This window comes from Doryrhamphus excisus, linkage group LG6 (assembly GCF_037039965.1).
Source record: "Doryrhamphus excisus strain RoL-2023G ecotype Guam linkage group LG6, RoL_Dexc_Guam_v1.1, whole genome shotgun sequence".
NCBI lineage: Eukaryota > Metazoa > Chordata > Actinopteri > Syngnathiformes > Syngnathidae > Doryrhamphus > Doryrhamphus excisus.
In genome coordinates, this window is record NC_136362.1 from 3849690 (window position 1) to 3867306 (window position 17617).

At 39.2% G+C, this 17617-nt stretch overlaps 1 protein-coding gene across 1 annotated transcript in view; it reads right to left on the reverse strand.

The window, feature by feature from the left end:
- Positions 1-17617, reverse strand: part of ccnd2a (cyclin D2, a) — a 145229-nt gene that overhangs the window by 46624 nt on the left and 80988 nt on the right. The window lies entirely within an intron of this gene.

Here is a 17617-nt window from a genome sequence, read left to right on the forward strand (position 1 = left end):
CACGCCAAACTCATCCAGAACCTTTCCAATAAACCCTTAATATTATGCCTTCTATTACACAATACAGTTGTTTACAGCGCTTCATTACTTTTCCACAATATCGGTTTCAATGTTAAGAAATTGAATATTTTCATGGTTAATGATTTTCTGGATATGGTTTTTAATATTACTAAAGAACGATAAATATGAAATAACACCCTAGAGTCATCTTAACATGACTATTACTTATTGTTTACAACACATTGCACAAGTCTTACACTGCAGTGACTAGCATCAAATGGATTTTTTCTAAACTTAAGAAGCCAAAAATTTACCACTTCCACACGGAACGGGAGGAGACTTTTATTTCCATGATTGACTTCATGCAGCGTTAAGGTAATGTAATGTAAGCTAATGTTTTGTGTTATTATTACTGCCACCTAGTGAACACTTTTATTACATTTTTTTTTCCAAGTTTTTTTTTACAATACTAATAATTATTAATAATTAATTAATTATTTTTATTTTTATTTTTATTTTTATTTTTATTTTTATTTTTATTTTTATTTTTATTTTTATTTTTATTTTTATTTTTATTTTTATTTTTATTTTTATTTTTATTTTTAATTATGTGATGCACTCAACTGTAACCTGCATGTTCAAATGAAATTAAAGCATTACCATTAATTACCATTACATGTTGCAATGCTACACGGATTAGCAACAGTTTGACCCAAGGTTTGGGGCCTGGGGGGGATGCAGGCTACCAAGACCAGGAGGATATCCAGGACGAGCCAGGGACGGGTAGCCAACTAAAGCGAGGTATGTATTCCAGGAGGTTTATGACTAGCAATGCCAAGCCCTGTTCGGATGTCCCTGAGACAAAACACCTGATAAGGTTGACTGTGAGAGGCATTCCTCAGCGTAACGTGTGTGTGCCGATGAGGGCACGTTGTGTGGTCAACTCAGCCAGCTGATACCACCAAGACCTCACATTCTCCAGTGAAGTTCCCACGACTTTCATACAAAAGCTGAATAAACAACGTCGGTATGAACATGTATGTGATCCTCTGCAGGTAAGCGAATAGGACGAGCTGCAGCTGTTGTCATTGATACTAATAAATACTAATTGATACTACATGCTACTCTTTCCAACTTACAGTATTCGAACAGAATCAGATCCATTGAGACAAAAAAAATCTACTGAAATGACTTTTGTAGACTAATGCCAACGTAATGGCGGCCATGCGTAGTTAAGCCAATTTTAACCAATTCACACCATTTCCTTAGATAGTAAAATATACATAAATAATATAATAAAAAACACGGTAATTTGCAGAAGATCAAGTGAATAATCTAAAAATGCATAAAACACGAGTTATTTATTGAAATGTAGCAGATGTTGATCATCTCTACCATGCTATGAAGTTCAGTCATACGTTAGTTATAGGATGAGATCCTGCCCTAATCGGACGGATTCAAGCACGTCATGGTTTTCCAAGTGGGGGAAGCATGGAATGAGAGATCCACAGGCGGATTGCTGCGGAATCTGCAGTGATGCGGACTCTGTAATGGTCCGTTGTGGTGCCGAGAGAGCCGATAGTCATGAACTTTGGGTAGCGACTGAAAGGATAAAACCGTTTTCTCTGTGGGTTGGCTGGGCGTTTGGGAAGACCTGACCTAAGAACACTTTGGGATCCACCAGGAGGAGCTGGAGAAAGTAGCTGAAGAGTGGGAGGTCTCGGCTTCCTTGCTTAGGCTGCCGCCCCCCGCGACCCGACCTCGGATTAGCGGAAGATGGATTGGTGGGTAGCAGCTATGTAGTGCAAAACAGGCATAAGACACATTTGTAGGTTAAATAAAACGCAAATAAAGTAAAGTAACAAATTTTTTTTTTGTTTTTTTGGACCCGAAAAGTTTTAAAAATTAATGTTTTTCATTTCAATGCAGATCCAGTATCTCTGAAGTCGTTAACCCATAACAAAAAGGCGTTTCGTTCCAAGCTGGTACGGGATAATTTCTACAAATATTGAAGTGTTCCCATACAGCTAATTCTTCCATAACACAACTCCTTCCTTTCTGGTCCACAAAGTCGACATCAGGTCGATCTGGTTTCTCGTGATTTTGCCGTGCCTGAAACCTTCCTCCACTTCCTGGCAGTTTGTCCTCTGGGCTTTCTAGCAACAGATTGGAAATGCCGGTACATCCTCAGGTCATGCTAATGTGGAGCGTCATAAATGTTATATGTGACTATCTCACATTACAGCAGCTCCTTGTCAAAGATGGGCGGCGACGCTCTTTATCTTTTATTGTCGTTCATGCCACCTGTCCGGGATCTTATCTTATCTTATCTCATGGCTCATCCTGCTGGAGTCTGTGTTTGATCCCAACATTAGCGTGAAGCCATGCAAGCGGTTGTGGATGTGAAGTAGACATGGAAGTTCATTTCATTCATGAATACGTTATAATGCAAGGCGGGAAAAAGGGCTCCTGGTTTTATAACCGCACAGTTCTTTGACTTTCAGTTTTTGCCCCAATGTCCCAGTTTTTGTATCAATAAAGTTCTCCTTCAATTTAACACGATTTTTGTACGCTGTTTCGGTTACTGCACATCACCCCATGAAATCAAAAGCCCAAAAAAAGCATTTCTGACTCAATCGTCATGCATTTTATAATTGTGTGCAACTGCTAAACAACCCACCACGGGGCCAAACAAATCACAACTTGAAGGAAAGTTTGCCGATATACGGAAATACAACTGACACATTTTAGAAACGACAAAGAGCACGTGCCATGGCATGACTTTATGACTGTAATGCAGGGGTGTCCAAAGTGCGGCTCGGGGGCTATCTGCAGCTCATGGCTACTTTTTTTTAACTGACCCTTCTGAAAATAAAACGCAAAACGACTCATTTTACAAGAATAAAGTGAAGAAATTATTAAACAAAAGTTGTAATTTTACAAGAATAATGTCATAATATTATGAGAAAGTATAACATCATTTTAGCAGCATAAAACTCAAATATAAAAAAAAAATTAAATTTAACAAACAAATTAGAATATTGCGGAATATAGAAAATTGACAAGAAAAAAACAATAGTAGAAATGGAAAACACATACTCATACTCCAAAATAAAGGAATTATATTGTACAAAAAAAGTAAAAAATTTCAGAGAATAAACTCAATCTAATTTTAGTCGCATTCAGTTGACATTTTATCAGAATAAACTATTTTTTTTTAGCCATAATAGTCCAAGAAACAAATAAATAAATCAATTTAATGAATAATAATAATAATAAAAAAATTGATTGTTGGAAAATTAGTTTGAGAAAAGTCATAATATTATGGGAATAAAGCGCAAAATATAACATACATATATAATATAAGAACATTTAAAAGAAGTAAGTAAAATTTTTAAAAACCTGCCAATCAGTGAATGCAATCGCTCCTCTAGAAAGCTCTTGAATAAGAACGTGCAGTAATACCACACAATAAAAGCAATAGGACGAGCCAACAGTACTCATGTATTTATCTTCAAGGACCATGCTGTATCGCCGTGTGAAAGCTCACACCGTTACCCGCAATATCCTGCCTTTTCTGCACTGTGTCTTTAAGACAAAGGCAGCTCATTAGCACGTCCTCTTCAGCAACTTGTCGCCGCTTTTGGTGGAATCTCTGAACGTCTGTGAGTGACACTCGGTGGGACAACCGACCAGTAACACTCACAGGCACTCCTACTGGGATTAAAGTGGTTGTTTACATTTTACAACTGAAGACAAATAAAAAACGCAAGTGTTTTGGTTGGTTGTTTACATGACAAAAGTGTTTTCGGGCGGCTGAGAATGCTAATATTTGGAAACAAGTTTGACAGTGAAAGATTCTGAAAACTGAAAACTGGTCAGCAAAATGTGTATTATTCTATTCTGCAAAGTTTATGGTACAATTTTCCCCGGCTACATCACATAGATTTTTTAAAGTGCAATTTTTGCATTTTTTTTAACAGTGTAAAAATATTAATTGTATTCTCCATCCTTGTGGTGTATTAGATCAATTTATCAGTTCTCTGTTAGTCTATCGTACATATCTGTTATTGTATTCACTACTGCTACCAGTAGAGGGTGTTGTACACTCGTGAGATTTGAAGTATGTGTTTAAGTGCGTGTACGGCCATATTAGTTGTATATTTTTTTCACATTTTTTCAATATGAAGTTATCCATATTTACGACCGAAACCTGCATTGTGCATTTAGCTTGTTAGCTTCCGTCGCTAGCGAACAATGGCAAATGAACACAGATGGAGAGTACTCTGGAGTTGCATCTTATTTAATCATTCCAATGGTTACTTTTATTGAAAATGTTGATCCGAAACATCCCTTTCATGTGTCATTTATATGTATTTTGATTTGTTTTCTGAATGTAAAACTATTCAAAAAATTATTTGTGCTGACATTTTTTGGTGTTGAGATTGATTGGATTTGCATTATTTCTTATGGGAAATTTTTATTTGGTTAAAGTACGTTTTGGTTTGAGTCAGACTTTATTGACTGGATTCATGACGCTAACCAAGGTTCCACTGGAATGTCATGTACTGTTGTTAAATCCGGTTTTAAAACACGAGACAAGGTCAGATAATTGTCATGACACCCTTTGTTTGTGCACAAAAGGCAAAATATGCAATTTTTAAATATCTGTATTCACAGCTCAAGGAAGACGGGGATTTTGTAGTAAAAATGAACATTTTCCAAGGCAATGGCGGCCATTGTTGACAAATGCAAAGAAAGAAGTCTGCATTTGACAATGGCAAATGTCACGTTTTGGAAGGAGGTGCATGAGGAAACGATCCACTCGGGGGTTTAACAAACCGACATTATGGCGATCAACACAAAGCTTTGTGCAGCCGACCACAATGTTTGGACATTCATGCTCCGGAAAAGCCAAAATGTGGCTTCACACTAAAACCCACCAAGCAGCTGGCTGATGCATTCGTACAGTACTGCATTCACGCATTGATAACCATATAGTTATTTGCATTTGAATCAAATGGTAACAAACGCATGACGCTTCCATATAATGCAAGGTCACAGTGTACTATTCATTCATATTACCAAGCTTTTGTATGAATGACAACCTCAAACAAAGACCTTCCACGTATCATAAAAATTATGCTCAATTATGTTTGCTAGGAAACGTTTTTTGTCGTTCAAGAGCAAACAAGGAAATGAGATTAACAAAGAAAGTTTGCATAGGGAGGAGGTCGGGGTGGCGTGGGTGGTTCAATCAAACAGTGGACTTTGCTGCAGGAGGCCGCTGTTCGACTCCTGTTTCCAGCTGGGAGTCTAGTCTGTTTTTGATCTCTTATGCTATTGATAGATTTTACAGCAGGGGGGGGTTGTTCTGCCTTTTCTCCCCCTTCAGCAACTAAATTGCATCCTTCCAGTAGCAAAAACTGTTCATAAAAACGCAGACTCTCCCCTTTGCTTGTTTGTTTGGCAGCTTGTACTTTTGTATTGTACAATGTTGCAAGCAATGACCATTAATATTGCAATATTTCTATTCACTAATACAATACAATAGACCCTCTAAAATAAAACACATTAAACCCTCGTTTATTGTGGTTAATTGGTTCGCAATAAGTGAATTTCCACAAAGTTGGATTACTTTTTTTTTTATAAATGAAATATTTTAGTCCTCACAGCTAGGAGAGTGGCATTTTAGGAGTAAAAATAAAAATAAAAATAAAAATAAAATAAAATAAAATAAAATAAAATAAAATAAAATAAAATAAAATAAAATAAAATAAAATAAAATAAAATAAAATAAAATAAAATAAAATAAAATAGAAAATGAAAATGAAAATGAAAATGAAAATGAAAATAAAATAAAATAAAATAAAATAAAATAAAATAAAATAAAATAAAAATAAAAAAATAATAAAAAAAAATAAAAAATAAAATAAAATAAAATAAAATAAAATAAAATAAAATAAAATAAAATAAAATAAAATAAAATAAAAATAAAAATAAATAAAAATAAAAATAAAAATAAAAATAAAAATAAAAATAAAAATAAAAATAAAAATAAAAATAAAAATAAAAATAAAAATAAAAATAAAAATAAAAATAAAAAATAAAAAAATAAAAATAAAAAAATAAAAAAATAAAAAAATAAAATAAAAATAAAAATAAAAATAAAAATAAAAATAAAAATAAAAATAAAAATAAAAATAAAAATAAAAATAAAAATAAAAATAAAAATAAAAATAAAAATAAAACAAATTTTTAATTAGACTAATTTTCCTCCCACATTCCAAAAACATGCTAGGTTAATTGACTCCAAATTTTCCACAGGTATGAATGTGAGTGTGAATGGTTGTTTGACTATATGTGCCCTGGGATTGTACCCCACCTCTCGCCCGAAGACAGCTGGGATAGGCTCCAGCACCCCCTGCAACTCATTCAATCCCCGACATTTTTCAAAAGACAACCCCGTTTTGCACGATTTTTCAAGGCACATAGAATATTGTGTTCAAGGGCTACATAAAAATGGTACAAACCAAACGTTTCTTTCTGCCTTTTTTTGTTCTTTAGTCATCAGTAGTAGAACATCGGTAAGTTTCAGGGAAATCTCAGCTCCTGACTAGTAAAGAAAGAACAATAAAAACTGATATAACAACTGTAAATAAACATTTCTTAACTGTACAGTTAAATTTCAGATAGATAGATAGATAGATAGATAGATAGAGCACAGAAGGCAAGAGGAGGACTTTGTGCAGCACAAAGGAAAAGCCTGGATTAAGTCATGAGTGGCGAGTGACATAGGTTGGATTTTTAACGAGTGAGATCACATCCTTTTCCCTAAACAGAGGAGGAACTCATGTTGGGGTGGACACGCAGCTATCTGTCTGAGTTTGTGCAACAAACGGGACATCCATTACTAACGCTGAGACAGCGGCACGCAGCCCCCTCGTGCAGGAGCCTTCGCACATGTCGGCAATTTGCACACAACTGGCGTGTGCGTGCGTGTCTGTTTGGCTGATAGAGGGCAGGAAGTTCATTACATTCATTAGTAATATGTGTGTCGTAGCAACAGGCATTGTTCATTTTGTCGGTGGCACGGTAGATATTAGATATTACACTCTCGGAGATGTCAACTTAAGTTTGAGCACCACTTGAATCGGAGTCGGCATCATCGTGGCTTGCAGCGTTGCAACATAAATGGAAATATTCGAAACATTTCAACGGCAGGTGGGACCTGTTACCTGAGCGTCAGGTAGTTAAGATGCTGTAGATTGTGTACTATAGGTGTGGCCGTGGTTTTATATTATGGAATTGTATTTATTTACATAATTGTCAGTAAAACAAAGTCAACAAGGCAAGTAGCGAGGCAATTGGGTAAAGATAATGCAATCGATATTGTGGATTTTTGGTCAAAAATGTTTCCTGAAAAAATTGTTTTACAAATATGGCGAGATTTTTTTTCCACTTCCTGGTTGCTGCGGAGCATGGACTTCATGTGGAAGTTTTTTATATATATTTTTTTTATTTTTTTTTTTTAGTTTTTTTTTCAAACTGCACCAAATATGCTCTACTCTATTGTGGAGTTGCATCATCACCTCTTTGTGCTGCTCACGCCAAACTATGTAAAGACATGAATGAATTCATGTTTTATTTGGGTTTTGACACAGAGATAGCGTCAATCAGGGGTCTCAAACACGCGGCCCGCGGGCCAAATGTGGCCCGCAGGACACTAGTTTGAGGCCCCCGCCTTGATATGAAAGTTTCATATGGATGCTGTATGGTATCATGTACCCAGAAAAAAATTATTACGTTTGATTAATGTTCATGTTAAAGGTTAAATAACTGTTAATAGTTTTTGTTCAATTTTTTTTTGTTCAATTGGTAATAATTTATAAATACTGTATGTCATAATACAGGTAAAATATACAACATATACACATATACCACAGTTAAAAACATCACAATTTGGTAATGGTTTTATTTCATTTGAACATGCATCAGATTACAATTGAATGCATCACATAATCAGTAACTGTTACATTTGTTCACTTCCTGCTTTCTTAATTTAATTTCCCAATTTTTTTTTTTTTTAATTTATGTCTTAATGACTTTCACGCTTTGTTTGGAAGTCCTTGAACATACCATAGTGAGATGCAAAAGTCAGTCAATATGGCCACAAGAGGTCAACAAAAAACTTAGCGTCATTAATTCCTTCCCGAAGGTCCGACTCCAACTGAAATGGACGCTAAAAAAATGTTTCCACGAGAAATAATCCAGCCAGATTAACGCTTTCCTCTTCAACACCACCTTCCGGTTTTGCCATGAGTTATTTCTTGAATTCCATAGCCCGAAACTGAGGCTAACGGAAGTGGCAGCTAAAGGCTATACTGCGAAATCCCATTCCATCTTTTCATGGATCATGTTACATTATCATTCCTTATACATTTTTCACTTTAAAATGGATTGTATCGCGAGTGAACAACGGCAATCGAAGAGAGAAAGGGAGGTTTCAGGAGCTGTGTGTCTTTTTTATGGGTGTATTAATTATTCAGTGATGATCGGAAAACTAAATGAGCATCTAAATGATCTGGATTCCTATGTAATCGGAGTGGGCGGGGCATAAACCGGACATGGGTGTGGTTTAACGGGCGGATATAATTTACCGATATAATTTATCAGCCCCCCACCTCTTTGCTCCATCACCCCTCCGCAGACCAGGCTTTGACTTCGGGGGGCCCTCGGCTTCCCTCTCGGGCCGACCGGGGGGCTTTCAAGGTACCCTGATGGATGCTAATGTCCGACTCTTTCAGATCGTTTTACAGGCCGAGGCTTTGATCTGCCAGCAGGCTTCTCTCTCCACGGGCTGCCCGTCCTGACGAAATGTAAATCCCCACCTTACAGACACCTGTGAAAAAAACCCCTACCCAATGGGGGCACATTAGAACGCCGTGGTGTCAAAGAACGGAGCGGCGAAAGTGAGACACCACAACGAAAACAAAGGAGGAAAAGAAAAATGGCTGCCGCAAGACGGCCAGACAGAAGGCGCTTGAGGGAACGGCGAGGCTGGATAAAGAATTGCTGCCGGGGTAAAACTAAGACAAAAGTCCACCTCAAGACGAGGATAAAAGTTCATCGAAAGTCCCAGCGGGAAACACGGGAAGAGAAAAGGCTGCAGAGACAAAAGCGAGATGGAAACGGCAGAGCGAAATTCGGGAATTCAAATCTCCATTTCAGTAACGGTGACGAGAATGAAAGAGTCCTGAGAGACGGATGAGCTCTGCCGCTGTGGGACTGCCGCTTCTGTCATGGGGGGGTGAAAGACTTAAAAAAGGGGACATCGGAGGCGACAGCGACGCCAGGGAAAGACGGCCTGACTGGCCGGTAGCGCCGCCGTGAATAGCGGGGCTGCTGTCGGACAGCTGGCTGCAGCTGATCAGAGGCTGGCCTGTGGAAGAGCGCTTGTCTTCCTGCGGCCAGCTGTTCCCGCCGGAGGCCCGCGGTGACGGGACAAGGCTCCGAATTGACGAGCGGAGGCGCTGGATGGAGTGCAGTGATGTTAACCTCTCTGAAGTGCTCTACTGTATTGCAGCTGGCGCTTACTGTATTCTTTTCGAAGAAAAGAAATGGGGGGGGGGGGGGGGGCGAGGGTTCGATGCTTATGCCCGATTCCTTTACGCCAGGGGTCAGGTTTTCCAAAAAAAAAAAAAATGCATTTATTAAAAAAAAAAAATGTAAAAAAATTCCACTGTTCTCAAATTTTTATTTTTCTACACAAAATAAGATGAAAAATAAATAAACAAATAAAGAATAAAGAAAATCAATCAATCAGTAATAAATAAATAAATATAATAATAATAATAAAATAGCAAATAATAAAAACTTAAGAAACCACATATAGTTGGTGGCTAGACAAATAATTTTTTTTCATATTAAAATGAACAAAGCATTATTAGAGCCCTGTAGACATGACAAAACACGACTATATTCACATTCATACTTTTTTTTATTTACAACATATTGCGCAACTGCAGCATCTTGAGACACATGCTAACTCGCAAACAAGAGCGCTAGCGACCTAAACGGTAGCCTTCAAGTTATTTCCTTTAAACTTAAATCGCCAAAAACTTACCACTTCCACACGGATAGGGAGGATAACTATTAACAGTTATTTAACCTTGAACATGAACATTAATCAAACTTAATAATTTTTTCTGGGTACATGATACCATACAGCATCCATATCAAACATTAAACTTTCATATCAAGGCGGGGGGCCTCAAAGTAGTGTCCTGTGGGCCACATTTGGCCCGCGGGCCGCATGTTTGAGACCACTGCTTTACGCTATCTCTGTGTAAAAAAAAAAACCCAAATAAAACATTAATTCATTCATGCCTTTACATAGTTTTACGTCAGCAGCACAAAGAGGTGATGATGCAACTCCACAATAGAGTAGAGCATATTTGGTGCAGTTTAAAAAAAACACTAAAAAACAGAAAAAAAAAAACGAAAAAACATCCACATGAAGTTCAAGACTTTTTTGCACCACTGTATATGTATAGTATGTAGTACTGTATATACTATACTGTATAATACTGCAGTGTCCAGAAGCAGGACACGTGTTTATTTTGTCATCATGACCAGTGTGATGCTTTGAGGATGCAAATCTTGGAATATATCTAATTCCGGAGTAGGATGAGAGGGAAAGGCAAGCGCTGCTGAAAATAACATTTTCCAAGGTGTCCAACGGTCAACGTGTGCCTCTGCTAGTACAGCCATCTCTGGCCACTTCACAGGTTTCCCCCCCCATGTCTGCATACTTCTCCATGCTCCCTGTCCACTTCCTGTTGTCCTATCAAAACAAAATGATGTCATGTTCTTCGGGGCTCCGCACGGGAAGAAAGCCCCGTCCAAAGTCCACAGTAGCGGCATCCTAATGTCTGTCAGTCAGTCTGTCTGATTGAGGCGCATCCGGCCATCCTGACTCCCCTGCGACTCGGCCAGGCCTCTGTGTCAGAACGAAGGAAGGAAGGAAGGAAGGAAGAAAGGCCCTGCAGTCACACAGGAGGGAGAATTTGTAGAAAGGGAAGAGGGGGAAGTGTAAGAGGGTGTCCTTGCTGGACTCCATCCACTTCATTGGAGCTTCTCACTACAGAAGGCCTGTTTATACGGCGACTAAGCGCTAACGTGGATGTAATTGTGTCCGAGAAAAGAAGGGAAGGCGGCTTCTGTTGGGCTTCATTGATGCTCTGATGAGCGAATATCAGCAAGCTAAACTTGGGCATACAGGATGAATGTGGGATTCAGTGCTGCTGTGAGTTTACTGTTCATTAGAGAGTGACAGCTTACCTCAGTGGAAATTCAACTGAGTCATCATGTGCACTGACACACACACACACAGCTTCCACCCACTTGTGCATGAGCAAAAAAAAAAGATAAAATGACTATAGAGCGTCACAACATAGAGATTACGCCGAGTGATCCTGTTTAAAATGATAGCAGTCCTCAACAATACGGAATATTTTGATTATGGAAGATGCAAGTTTTTTTTTTTGCATGGAATGAAGAGTTCTATTTCCTGGTGTAACCCGATCTGCTACAGCAGTCGTACGGCAACCTCACATGGACAAACAAACTACATTTCCACTGCCTGATTTGCAGAAATTGGTGAAATATTGAATTTGATTACTAATTAATTTCAGAAAAATACATAAAAGACAACAAAGTTGAAAACATACATAATATTTAACGTATTTTTTGGACTATAAGTCGCACAGAAACAAAAAAGCATATTTAGGTAGAAAAAACCCCCATATATCAGTAAAAAAATACAAAGAAATTATTATTATTTATATTATTATATTACAAATTATTTAAAATATAGGCCTAAATGATGCCACTGGAGCAGACCCTATTATATGAAATTTATCAGAATTTTTTTGTAAAGAAAAAAGGAAATCAATAAAAAATACAAAGAAATTATTATTATTTATATTATTATATTACAAATTATTTAAAATATAGGCCTAAATGATGCCACTGGAGCAGACCCTATTATATGAAATTTGTCAGAGGTTTTTTTTTGTAAAAAAAAAAGAAAATCAATAAAAAATACAAAGAAATTATTATTATTTATGTTATTATATTACAAATTATTTAAAATATAGGCCTAAATGACGCCACTGGAGCAGACCCTATTATATGAAATTTGTCAGAGATTTTTTTTTGTAAAAAAAAAAGAAAATCAATAAAAAATACAAAGAAATTATTATTATTTATATTACAAATTATTTAAAATATAGGCCTAAATGATGCCACTGGAGCAGAACCTATTATATGAAATTTATCAGAATTTTTTTTTGTAAAAAAAAAAGAAAATAAATAAAAAATACAAAGAAATTATTATTATTTATATTACTATATTACAATTTTTTTAAATATAGGCTTAAATGACGCCACTGGAGCAGACCCTATTATATGAAATTTGTCAGAGATTTTTTTTGTAAAAAAAAAAAAGAAAATAAATAAAAAATACAAAGAAATTATTATTATTTATGTTATTATATTACAAATTATTTAAAATATATGCCTAAATGATGCCATTGGAGCAGACCGAAAGAGAAAGTAATGACGGCGACTTTCAATGTTTAAAAACGTTGCCCCTGACGAGTTTGCGGTTAACAGTCAAATCATAAATCAACACGTCACTTCCTACAGGGCTCATTGTTTTGTTTTTCTTATTTTTTTCTGTGTATATAGCTGATAAGACGTAAAGTCGGGGCTTGAAACGGCACACCCTGCCCTGCTCTTGTTCAGCGACTAAAAATAAGCGGTGAAGTAATGTGAAAGTGCTCTATTTACATTCTGCTAAGTTACAGCCTGGACACGGCGTAGCCGGCCTGCAGGGAGAATCTGGGTTAAATGACCGACGGGAAGTTTCCTGCCTGTTTTCTAGCAGTGGGACGGTAAAGATGGGGTGTTTAAGATCACAGTTTCTGAGACGACTTCATGCTAACGTTGTGTCCACAGACGCAGGGCGCTTATGTACATGTACGTTGTCATTCCTTCCTAATAGCTAAGGATGGAGGCGGGGGCCACAGATAACACTTATTGCCGGGTGGATGGTGCCGATACAAATCTCTGAGGCTAAATTTATGAATGATTGGGATCAGAGGGGCACGTGGATGCGTATGTGCGTTCTGTCGGGTCCCTGCCTTGTTCCCCGGCAGAGAAAACCACATACCAGGACGGGAACTTTGTGGTAGAAGTTGTTTTTACAGTATAGTTCAGTACATGTGGCCCGCCTCCATCCAAATCCTCCTGCTAGGTTGACGTCTCTGATTTCTTACTATGATGCATTCAAGGACCGCCGAAGAAATCTCAAAGCTTCAGGAAAAAAGACATACCTACACTTCAGAATACAATTTTAAGAATTTACATTTTGACAATGTTTTTTGACAGGGCTGCACGATGGTCGAGTGGTTAGCATAGCCGAGTTAGACCCGAGTTCAATCCCACCCTCGGCCATCTCTCGGTCATGATATCTGAAGTATGTACTTAATGCCTTAAGCGGCAGTTTTAATCACTGTAGCGTATCTCTATGATGTGGTTTTCACAGAATGTACAGGAATCATAGGCCTCTGGCTGTTCTTGTTCTATAACGTATAGGACATACATTGGAGTCTTTCCAAGAACAACCGTGCAAGGAAGGCACACATTACTATGATATATGGTCATTTAATAATAATAATAATAATAATGAAAATAAATGAATGAATAATAATAATAATAACCCCAATAAGGCCAAACTGTAATTGGCTGGCAACCAGTCCAGGGTGTACCCCGCTTCTTGCCCAAAGACAGCTGGGATAGACTCCAGCACCCCCGCGTGTGAGGAAAAGCGGTAGAAAATGAATGAATAGATGAATGAATAATAATAATAATAACCCCAATAAGGCCAAACTATAATTGGCTGGCAACCAGTCCAGGGTGTACCTCGCCTCTTGCCCAAAGACAGCTGGGATAGGCTCCAGCACCCCTGCGACCCTTGTGAGGAAAAGCAGTAGAAAATGAATGAATGAATGAATAATAATAATAATAACCCCAATAAGGCCAAACTGTGATTGGCTGGCAACCAGTCCAGGGTGTACCCCGCCTCTTGCCCAAAGACAGCTGGGATAGGCTCCAGCATACCTGCGACCCTCATGAGAAAAAGCAGTAGAAAATTAATGAATGAATAATAATAATAATAACCCCAATAAGGCCAAATTGTAATTGGCTGGCAACCAGTCCAGGGTGTACCCCGCTTCTTGTCCAAAGACAGCTGGGATAGACCTCAGCACCCCCATGACCCTCATGAGGAAAAGCGGTAGAAAATTAATGAATGAATAATAATAATAATAACCCCAATAAGGCCAAATTGTAATTGGCTAGCAACCAGTCCAGGGTGTACCCCGCCTCTTGCCCAAAGACAGCTGGGATAGGCTCCAGCATACCTGCGACCATCGTGAGGATAAGCGGCATAGAAAATGTATGTATGTACGGATAATGCATTTTATTTATAATTAGCTTTCAATGAACTCAAAGACTCGATTAATAGGTTGTCATTTTTTGTCATAATTCAATCAATGCATCTTGAAACGAGAATTTATTTAGTTGGGGCGGCAATCGAGAAATCAAGTCCAAGCCCGTGAAGTCAAGCTTGGTAGTCCAACGCCGGAGTACTTCACTGCGTCTAAGATGGAAACAATTTAGACAATCTTGGGTGCGTTAAATAATCAGGTAAAAGTGGTTTGATTAACCCGCTTAGGGATTGGGGGAGACCAATGGGGTTCAATGAGGGGGAACCGCCATATGTTTTGTTGACATTATTACATTCCAGTAATTGACGCTGAAACGATAAAAACGATGACTCGCGCCGAGAAGACATATTAGCCACCAGCGGCGCTAAGCAGCATCTAATCAGATGATGATGATGATGTAACGAAGCACCGGCTTCATCACGTAGGTTGCCACAGCTAACAACCTCCTCACCACCCAAACCCCTGATGAGGAAAACCAAGTCTTGTAGGCATCTTATCTCCAGGAAATAGCATTATCCAAATTGTACTCTCGGGTATGGGCTTGAAAGGGATGCTATGGCGGCGGCCATCATTAGCCGCGTCCCCTGATATGCGGCCTGCCTCTGATCCACAGCCAGGGCTGGACAGGAAGGCTGAAGGTGGGCATGAAAGGGTGGGCAGCCCTGGGTGGGCTCCGCCACTAATGGGCCGGCAACCATCAGGCTGGTATGTTGGAATGTGGGCCGCCGCCGCCGCCGTCGCCGTCGCTCTTGCAGACGTTAAGAGATTTAAAAAAATTGTAGAATAAAAAAAAAAAAGACACACAAGCACCGCCTCTGTCAGTCCATCCACGTCTCAATCTCTCATCTCTGAATGAAGTGAAGCCAAACGGGTTCGGCTGGGTCATGTCCCCCTCCTAAGAACACTCATATCCCACAATGCTTTGCACTAGTACCAATGAGAACACAGTCTTTTCCCAGCTATTTTTCCCAGGCTCTATCGTCATGGAGCCTATTTAGGGCGTCAAGGCTATCAAATCAGCTGATGATGCTAAAATAACTCCTGGGGACCTTAAGGAATAGAAAACATGGATTCAAACATGGATTCACTGGATAAGGATCACTTCTCCATTTAGCCACGCTATTGTTTTTGGGATCAAAACTTTCTCCTGCTACAACATCTGTTTCTTTTCCGACATACTGCAGTGAGGCATGATGTTTCCTCTGCTAAACAATGAGCACATCGACGCTGACTTTATGTACGAGTCCCTGTGAGACCAACGTGGTGAGGTGAATGGCTTTTCTGGCGCTGAGGCAATCAAGGATCCTGACAGTCAATGCCAGTACTTTATGCCACCAAGCTTCGAATTGAACACAGCGAGAGGATCTGAGATGGCCGTTCAAAACACACAAGTCGTTCACTAACGCACCAATGCTACCGCTAGATGAATTCACAACAATTCACTCATTCAACCTGCAAGATTCACCGAGTCATGGGTGCTCGATGAAGACTTGAGACTAACTGACCGTTACCCGGCCAAGACCGGAGTGTCATGAACTCACAAGTGCTCGATGGAGACTCGATGACTGACCAATGCCCGGTGAAGACCAGAGTTTCATGACCTCACAAGTGCTCAATGAAGACTCGATGACTGACTGACCGATACCCGGCCAAGACCAGAGTTTCATGACCTCACAAGTGCTCAATGAAGACTCGATGATTGACCTATACCCGGTCAAGACCAGAGTTTCATAAACTCACAAGTGCTCGATGAAGACTTGATGACTGACCGATACCCGGTCAAGACCAGAGTTTCATGAACTCACAAGTGCTTGATGAAGACTCCACATTGACTGACTGACCGATACCCAACCAAGACCAGAGTTTCATGACCTCACAAGTGCTCAATGAAGACTCGATGATTGACCTATACCCGGTCAAGACCAGAGTTTCATGAACTCACAAGTGCTCGATGAAGACTCGAGACTGACCGATACCCGGTCAAGACCAGAGTGTCATGAACTCACAAGTGCTCGACGAAGACTCGAGACTGACCGATACTCGGTCAAGACCAGAGTTTCATGAACTCACAAGTGCTCGATGAAGACTCCAGATTGACTGACTGACCGATACCCGACCAAGACCAGAGTTTCATGAACTCACAAGTGCTCGATGAAGACTCGATGACTGACTGACTGATACCTGGTCAAGACCAGAGTTTCATGAACTCACAAGTGCTCGATGAAGACTCGATGACTGATTGACTGATACCTGGTCAAGACCAGAGTTTCATGAACTCACAAGTGCTCGATGAAGACTCCACATTGACTGACTGACCGATACCCAACCAAGACCAGAGTTTCATGACCTCACAAGTGCTCGATGAAGACTCGATGACTGACCGATACCCGGTCAAGACCAGAGTTTCATGAACTCACAAGTACTCAATGAAGACTCAAGACTGATTGACCGATACCCAGCCAAGACCAGAGTTTCATGACCTCACAAGTGCTCGATGAAGACTCCACATTGACTGACTGACCAATACCCGGTCAAGACCAGATTGTCATGAACTCACAAGCGCTCGGCGAAGAGTCGGGTTTCACTCATGCTAACTCACAGGTGCAAATTGTTTCTGCACATACTTGCTGTGACGAGTGACTCGAGTCAACCGAGTACCCGATTCCCTTCAGTGAGTGACTCATAAAAGAAGTGGACTAGAAATTGATGTTCCCATCAGTAGTCTGAAGGGGAAATCATCAAAGTCTTACTTTCAAGTGGTTGTACAGTAAAAACAAACAGAATATGAAAGAAATGCAAATCAAAATAGAGCTCTTGAACGCTTCATAAGCAGTTGACTGGCTTACCAGAGTACGACTATTAATACCAGTGAGATTCTGTCTCTCGGTCCCCTGACGGAAAACACGGAGGAAGTCATCGATCTTCCCAGCACCGAATCTGGGAAGAACAAACCTTGCATGCGCCCCTTTTGGTGACAGAGGTTATTATTGTACTTTCTGAAAAGTCCCTACAGAAACTTTTACTGATCGGATGTTGCGACA